The following is a 9,011-nucleotide window of genomic DNA, read 5'->3' as shown; positions in this document are numbered from 1 at the left end:
CTGCAAGTAAAGCCAAGCCCAAATGAAGAAAAGAACTGCTTCAAACTCAAGATCCAAAGGCCCAAGACTTGAAGAGCCAACTAGAAGATGAGAAGAGTAGTATATATAGGAGTAGCTTTGAATTATTTTGAGAGTTCCGGGAGTTGGAAAATAGCATAGAACTACTTCCTGTATTTACTTTCTCTGCACTTCTAGTTTTTCATTATGTATTCTCCATCTTTGTTTTCATTTTCCAGAGCTATGAACAACTAAACCCCTTTCATTGGGTTAGGGAGCTCTGTTGTAATTTGATGGATCAATACTAGTTTTCATTATTCTCCCTCTATCTTTTCTCTTGATTTTACTTGGATATGCCTCAACATTTTTTTTACATAAACTTGATGCATGGAAAACTTGTCTCATAACAAATTTTCTTCAGCAAGTGTACCGAATTTGTCGTCAAGTAAAAACTCACAATAGAGTGAGGTCGAATCCCACAAGGATTGATTGATCAAGCAACTTTAATTAGAGAAATGTTCTAGTTGAGCGAATCAGAAATTGAGTTGAGAATTGCAGAAAGTTAAATGCGGGAAAGTAAATGACAGAAAGTAAATTGCAGAATCTTAAATGGGAATGGGGGAATTGCTCATAAATATAAATGACAGAAATTAAAGAGAATGGGTAAGATCAGAAATGGGGAGTTCATTGGGCTTAGGAGATATTGCATTCTCCGGATCAATCTCATTTACATCCCTTCCTCAATCAATGCACTCATTGATCTCCTTGGCAATCTTAAGTGATTCAATTATATCACTTAAGATTGCCAAGGAGATCAATGAGTGCATTGATTGAGGAAGGGATGTAAATGAGATTGATCCGGAGAATGCAATATCTCATAAGCCCAATGAACTCCCCATTTCTGATCTTACCCATTCTCTTTAATTTCTGTCATTTACATTTATGAGCAATTCCCCCATTCCCATTTAAGATTCTGCAATTTACTTTCTGTCATTTACTTTCCCGCATTTAACTTTCTGCAATTCTCAACTCAATTTCTGATTCGCTCAACTAGAACATTTCTCTAATTAAAGTTGCTTGATCAATCAATCCTTGTGGGATTCGACCTCACTCTATTGTGAGTTTTTACTTGACGACAAATTCGGTACCCTTGCAGAAGGAAATTTGTTATGAGACAAGTTTTCCGTGCATCAAGTTTATGGCGCCGTTGCCGGGGATTAATTGTGATTAACAAACTACCGGTTGATTGATTTACTAGATTAGACACTTTTCTTTTGTCTTTATTTTCTTTTGCTTCTTTATTTTCTTTTGCTAACTAACTGTTTGTGATATTGCCTCACTGGGAATTTCCTCATCTGTGATAATAGAGATTCCAATTTCTTTTGGTGATTATTGTTTGAGACAGAGCTTTCTGCAGGAAAGAAAGGAGCATCCATCATATCTTAGTCAATCAAATTTCATGGGAAACTCTCCACCACCACAGAATGATTCACTCTACTATACTCATGGTGGGTGGGAGTATTAAGAACATGAAATGGGGTACTTTCCAGAGCCACAAAATGGTCTATATTTTGGTGAAATTAATCACTACTCAAGTTGTGGCTGGGAAGATCATAATCAAAGAGATTTAACTCATTTATACCCCATTCATCAAGAGCCATCACCTCTCAATTATACAACCTCACCTCCAAGTTTTACATGCCTAAATTCTTCATCATTTGACTATGCCTCAGCACAAAAGTCTATCCCAAATCCATACAATTCATTTCACCATCCACAAAACTCAATTCACTACCCACAAGAGTCATACCACTTTCAGAACACACAACCACAAAATATCCAATTCCATTCACAAGCCAACCCCGCCCAACCATTACAATCTACCCAACCTCCTTTAGATAAACTTGCTAGGATGGAACTCATCATTGAAGAATGCAGAAAAAGTAGAATAGAGGAGAGACTCACTAGGATAGAACTCCTCCTTGAAGAAATAATAAAAACAATCGAAGAGGAGAAAATAGCAGAAAGAGACCATAAAGAAAAATTGAGACAGAATACACAACTCTATTCTGAAGAACAATTCATTGAAGAGCTGAGATCACAAAGAGAGACCACTTCACTCTCTCCAGAAACAGAGGAGTTCATTCAAAGGTCAAGAAAAAAAGAGGAAGTCAATCAAGGGATCCCACACTCCAATGAAACAGAGAGTTGCATAGAGGGTGAGTTCATTGAACCACCAATTCAAGAAGTTCTTGATGAAGAGGATGCTCCACCCATCATACAATACCCAAATTCTGAAATCAAGGTGGTAAAGGCAATCAACATGAACACTAACAAAAGGATGGTGACCAAGAAAAGAAGGACAATATTTATGAAGAAGAAAAGGTCAACCAAAAGCCATCCCACCCCTACCCCAACAAGCAAGTTTGCTCAAGCTAACAACAGAAGAAGGCTTGCTGGGGAGAGGCACTCAAAACAAGGGGCATTAACTGGCTCCTCTTTCCTCTTGAGGTCATTCCTCTTAACAAACTGGAAGAAGAGGAAGAAAGTTGTGAACAACATGTCAAGCTAATGACATTAAAAGAGCGTTTGTTGGGAGGCAACCCAACCGTAGGTAACATTTTCTTGCTTTGCTTAGTTTACTTTCAATAATTTGGCATATGATTGCACTCTAAGTTTGGTGTTGCCATGCAACAATTTGATTTTCAATCTTCACTGGGTACTTGCAACAGTCTAAATTGACAGTGACACACTAAGTTTGGTGTTGCCACTTAACTTTCAAGCAAAGTACCATGCCAACACCACTTATTAATGCAATCACATTGTCTCTGTTTTACTTCTTGTGTTTTTGTTGTGATCCATAATCTTGCTTGCTGAAACACATGCATACTTACACTTTATTTTAAGACATTCATGATCCATCATAAACCCCGGCACCACTGTTTTAATTGTTGCTTGAGTATAAGCAATTATTCTATGTCTGGTGTGGGAAGGGGAAGAATAGGAGGAAAAGGGCAACAACAATGAAGATAAAATACAAGGTGGTAAAGTTTTTTTCTCCTCTTACTTATTTCCAGCACTTTAATTTGTATGATTGTCTTCTATGTTCTTTGTATGTATGTGTGCTTTCTCCTTGTGAATAAGCATGTCAATTCTGTCTTTTAAACTTTTTATTGATTAAGGCTGTGTTTTCTAGTTTGGATGTCATTACTGCATCCTTACTTTTCTTACTAGTATGCTTGTCCCTTTTGAATCAAATGAAAAGAGAATGAGTGTTTTATAAAAGACCAGAGTAGAGTTCATACTATGGAGTAAGTTCCTGAGTTTGTGGTGTGGTCATAAGTTAGCTAAGTTGGTTCAACCACAAGGTGGGAAGACAACTATCTGTCATGAATACTGTGCTTGAGAAACACCCCATGAGACTAGCTAAATAAGAAGATCCTAATAAGAAAAACTTAAAGAACACAAATAAGCCCTGAAATGACAACAAAAGGATCAATGAATAAAAGTCTCATGGGATGCAATCAAAGTGAGTGTTTTAGGACATGATAAAGGTCTGAAAGTCAGGAATGAACCTAAGTTGCTATGCATGAAACCACCATAAAACCAGGGACATGACTTCCACAAGAATGACTCATTTCTCTTGGCATTCCATTCATCATTCTCTTGTTCTAGTACTTGCTTAGGGACAAGCAAGTTTTAAGTTTGGTGTTGTGATGCCAGGGCATTTTGGCCAGTTTTACTGACTTTTTCTTTACTGTTTTTAAGGTAGTTTCATGCATTTTCTTAGGAAATAAGCTAGTTTTGGGTAGATATTCACTTACATCTTGATTCAAGCAAACATTGTGAATTTTGAATGATTTCATGAGAATTATGCATAAATTGAATGATAAATTGGATGATGCATGATTCCATGATTAAGAGCAAGACTTTGATGCACTTTGTTTGATTGATTTCAGGCCAAAAGAAGAAGAGAAGAGCCACGTTAGTGGCTACGTTAGTTACACTAACGTGGGCACTAACGTGGAAGGAAGGAAAGCCACAACGTTAGTGAGAAAAGTTAGTGGCATTAACTTTGAAGAAAGGAAATGGAGCCAACGTTAGTGACACTTAACATTATCACTAACGTTGGACCAAGCTCATAAGTGGCCACGTTAGAGTCCACGTTAACTTAGTTAACGTGGCCTCTAACGTTAAAAGGGGGAAAGGAAGCAAACGTTAGTGACATTCAACATTGTCACTAACGTTGGCCTAAGTGCACAATGCCACGTTAAGGTTAACGTGGGAGCTAACGTGAAGAGGCAAGGGTAGTCGACAACGTTAGTGACACCCAACGTTGTCACTAACGTTGGAAGCAACCACACAACCCCAAGGAGCCACGTTAACTTCCACGTTAACTTAGTTAACGTGGAAGCTAACGTGAAGAAGGGAGGTGATCGCCAACGTTAGTGACACCCAACATTGTCACTAACGTTGGAATGAGCCACACAAGCCACTATGAGCCACGTTAACTCCCACGTTAACTTAGTTAACGTGGAAGTTAACGTGGCACCTGGCAGCTTGACCATGCCTTCTTCAAACACGCATAACTTGAGCCACAAAGCTCCAAATGAGGTGATTACAGTGGCATTGGAAAGTAGGGTTCCAGAGCTTTCCAAGAATATATGGCACTATATGGTTGACACTAAATTTGAGGGAGAAAACCTGCCCCGAAAGTGCAAAGATGAACATGGTATCAACCTGTAGTAAGGCCAGCTGACCTCTTCACCTTCCAAGATATGTAACTCGAGTTGTAGAGCTCCAAATGATGCACTTCCAAAGGCATTAGAAAGTAGACATCCAGGGCTTTCCAACAATATATAATAGTATGGGGTGGACACTAAGTTTGAGCTTCAGAAACTGGCAATAATGAAGCCGTGATCGCTAGCGTTATTGGCACTCAAGTTTTTCATTAACGCTAGCAACTATGCCAGCGACCATGTCCACTTCAAAGGAACATAACTTGAGCTACAGAGGTCCAATTGAGATGATTCCAGTTGCATTAGAAAGCTGACATTCAGAGCTTTCCAACGATATATAATACTTTATATTGGACATGAAATTGGAGCACAAACAAGAGGCATCTTTTAAGCCCCAAAAACACCAACTGGGCAGCAAGTGCAACGTTAGCCACAATAACTTTAGCACTAACGCCACACTTGTAGCGTTAGTGTGGCTAACTTTAGCACTAACTTTAGCACCTGGACCTTAACTTGACTCACTTCTCTCTCAAGTCCACTTCAAAGCTCAAGCACAAAGCTCAAGCAAGCAAGCCCACAATTGTCAACCAATCAAGACCACAAGAAGCATCTAGAATAGGAATTTTCATTTAATTGTAATTTGCTTTTAATTTCATTTTGTAATTTAGGAGAGCCTATATAAAGGCCTTAGTCTTTACATTCAAAGGAGCTGGGAAATCTTGGAAAGGTTGGAAATTCTGGAATGGGGGATTGAAGAGGGGTCTTCGAACTCCCTCCCCTCACACACTTTTCTCTTTCTTTTAGTTGTAATTTTCATTTATGAATGTTGAATTTTCAATTTCAGTTTGAATCTTCATATTTACTTTTCTGCACTTTCTTTCTTTTCTATTTTTGTAGAGCAATGATCAACTAACTCTTTACATTGGGTTAGAGAGCTCTATTGTGATTCAATGGATTAAGTGTAGTTCTTATTCTTCTTCTTCTTTCTTTCCTCTTGATTTTACTAGAGAGCTTTCGATCTTCATCCAATTGAGTAGTTATCTTGGAAAAGAAACTATTCATACTTGGATCTCTTCTGACCCTTGAAAGAGGAATGAAGAGATCATGCTAGAAATGCTTTCTCATACTAGACCAAATTGGGGGTGGATGGATATGTGACTATAATCCTTCCAACACTTGATTTGGGAAATGCATGTGGTATAATCAGTGACCATACTTCATCTCTTCTTATGAGCAATTGACCAAGGAATTGGCTATTGATCAAGATTTGAGAGATCGAATTACAAGGAATTGTAATTCGATCACTTAAGATTGCCAAGGAGATTAATGAATGCATTGATTGAGGAAGAGATGAGAATAAACTTGATCCGGAGGATTGCAATATCTCTTGATCCCAATGTTCATTTTATTTTTAGTTCTTACATTTACTTTTCTTGCTATTTTACTTTTCTGCACTTTATTGCTTTCTTTACTTTTCTGTCAATTTACAATTCCTACTGCTCATCATTCAAATCTGAACCGTCTAACTAGGATAATCAATTAACCATTGATTGCTTAATCTGTTAATCTCTGTGGGATTCGACCTTACTCTTTTGTGAGTTATTACTTGACGACAATTCGGTACACTTGCCGAAGGGAGATTTGTTGCGAGACAAGTTTTCCATGCATTATCTATTCAATTAGGCATACATTTAAAAGTTTGCAAAGCAAACAAACAGATAGAAAATATACATGATGAATGCCTGTCCTATTGGCTGTGATATCACATTGTCAGTTCAACTGCCAACCCGACACATCTCCATTGAGAAGTCTCCCTTCGAAATCATCATTGGGAACTGCCGAGATATAGTGCTCAGATCACTGTCCAAAGTTTTGTGCCTGCACGCTCTATTGATCCGAAGGGATGCGAGCGGGATACTCTTGCCACAGACATTACATCTCAACGCAAGCAGGCGAACCACCGCCCTTACGCTGCCGCGAGCTCGACAGGCGGGATCCAACCGCCGTCCTTGCCGGTCGCATAGTGTCTCATAATCTCAATTTAAAACAGTAGTTCAGCGGTTTTTCATGAAAAAATTTTCAATACAACAATGATTCATCATTGCACATTCAAGTCCCCGACTCATCTCAACCACTGTCACATCAACATTTTCATTTCCGAGTCCTCGACTCATCACAACTACTGTCAATAAACATTTCCATTTTTGAGTCCTTAACTCATCAGTTCTCATCTCATATATCAATCATTGTTCACATACCGTCAAACACATCCTCAGTACACCCGAAACCTAAACCTCCATTTTTTAAGTTTTCAAAATAATCATCAATTAAAACCCTTAGGTTATTTCCCGTGTTCTCATGCCCAAAATTAAGCCCAAAAGTCTCAAAATGGTGTCACAAAAGCTTACAATCTTTTTGGGAAGGTAGAATAGTTCAAAACAAAGTTAAATTTGAGAAACAGGATGTGTGCGTACGCACAGGGGTGTGTGCGCGCACGCCCTGGAAAAGTTTTAAAACGTGTGCGTACGCATAGGTGCCAAAATTTACAATATCTATTCACTCACACATCCTGTGCCAGCGTCCTCAACAGACTGACCTTCCCAATGTGTGCGTACACACAGGCTGTGCGTACGCACATGTTGCAATTCCTCATTGGGTATGTGCGCGCACAAGCTGTGCTAGTGCTGTGAACAGATTGCCTGCCTCTGCGTGTGCGCACACACAAGTTTGTGTGTGCATGCGCACAGGCTAAAATTTTTACAGAGGTGTGCGTGGGCGTGCGCACAAGGCTGTGTGTGCGCACATACCAGAAATCATAAAATTCTGCAACTTTGCAGAATTTTAGATTTTAACACCAAACTTTGATTGATCATAACTTCCTCTACAAAATTCCAAATTTTACAAACTTTATATCGATTCGAAGGGTGTTCAATAAGCTTTAATTCCAAAAAATTTCAATCAATTTTGAAAACTGAGGCATGAGTTATGATCAGACAAAGTTCACCCAAAACTAACTTTTACCAAAATCCCCAATTCTTTGTAAAACACAACCAAAACCATAGCAACCCACTCTAAACTCCATTTCTCATCAGAATTTACGCTTTGTGTCATATTACACCAACTCCATTTCCTTTACATATTATTCTCAACCTCAATATCACATATATCACCTTTTAATAAATCCTCTTTCATATTTTTTAACCACATTACCATTTCATCAATCCCAACATCACACATATTATCACTATTCACTTTTCAATTCACAAAATCAATCATCATCATTATCATCATATCATCATTAATCCATAATAAATCATCATATATCAATATTCAACAACTCATCAACCATTATAATTCAAACCTATCCTATAGGTCACTAGCCTAAGTGTCCATGAATATTATATACTACATAGAGGAAACCAAAACTATACCTTGGCTAATTTCCAATATGCCCTCAACCCAAATTTGAGCACAAGCTAGGCTTCCAACCACAAGTAAGTGTCCAATATAACTCCAACAAGCACCAACAAGCTCCAAACTCACAACTTCAAGTTATAACACACATAATTCACAATAATTCAACCTAGGGCTCATCAAAATTGAAATTTCACAAGATTTCAATGCCTCTTACCTTTTTCAATAGTTTTGGTAGCCAAAATTCAAGGCTAAGCAAGAGTTAGAGTGAACCTAAACACCCAAAATCACAAAACCTCACTTAATCAAAAGTCCTATACTCAAAATTTTTAAGGGAAGAACTAAGAGGGATTCAAAATTTCCTTACCAATTTCCTAGATATATTTTGTAGAGCTCTTCACGAGGAACGCATAGCCACAAACGGTGCGGCGATCGGAGCTCCGTAGCTCAAGATATGAGCTTGAGAAGATGGAAGTGAATAGTGTTCATGGGGTTCTCTTCTCCTTCACTTCTCAGCTGGGTGTGTAGTGTTTGAGTGTGGTTTGTGCTGAAATTGGTTCATTAATGAACCTTTTATATGTTGGGCTTGGGCCCAACTTGGGCCCGGTCCAATCCGTTAGTTTTTTTAGCCCGTTTGGCCCAACTTCGGGCCAAACCTTTAAAATTAACGCCGGATTTTCGATTTCTATTATTTTTCTAAGGTTTTTTTACTATTTTCACTTTTTCTCGTGCAGCACCGAGCAGACTTGAACCAGTTCGACCGGTTCAACTTTCGGTTTGCGATTTTCACGGTTTTTCGTAGAAAATACATTTTTTGACTCAGAAAGACCTACTGAGTCCAAAAATCATATTTAAATCCTT

Source organism: Arachis ipaensis, chromosome B01 (assembly GCF_000816755.2).
Source record: "Arachis ipaensis cultivar K30076 chromosome B01, Araip1.1, whole genome shotgun sequence".
Taxonomy (NCBI): domain Eukaryota; kingdom Viridiplantae; phylum Streptophyta; class Magnoliopsida; order Fabales; family Fabaceae; genus Arachis; species Arachis ipaensis.
This window is presented reverse-complemented; position numbering follows the sequence as displayed.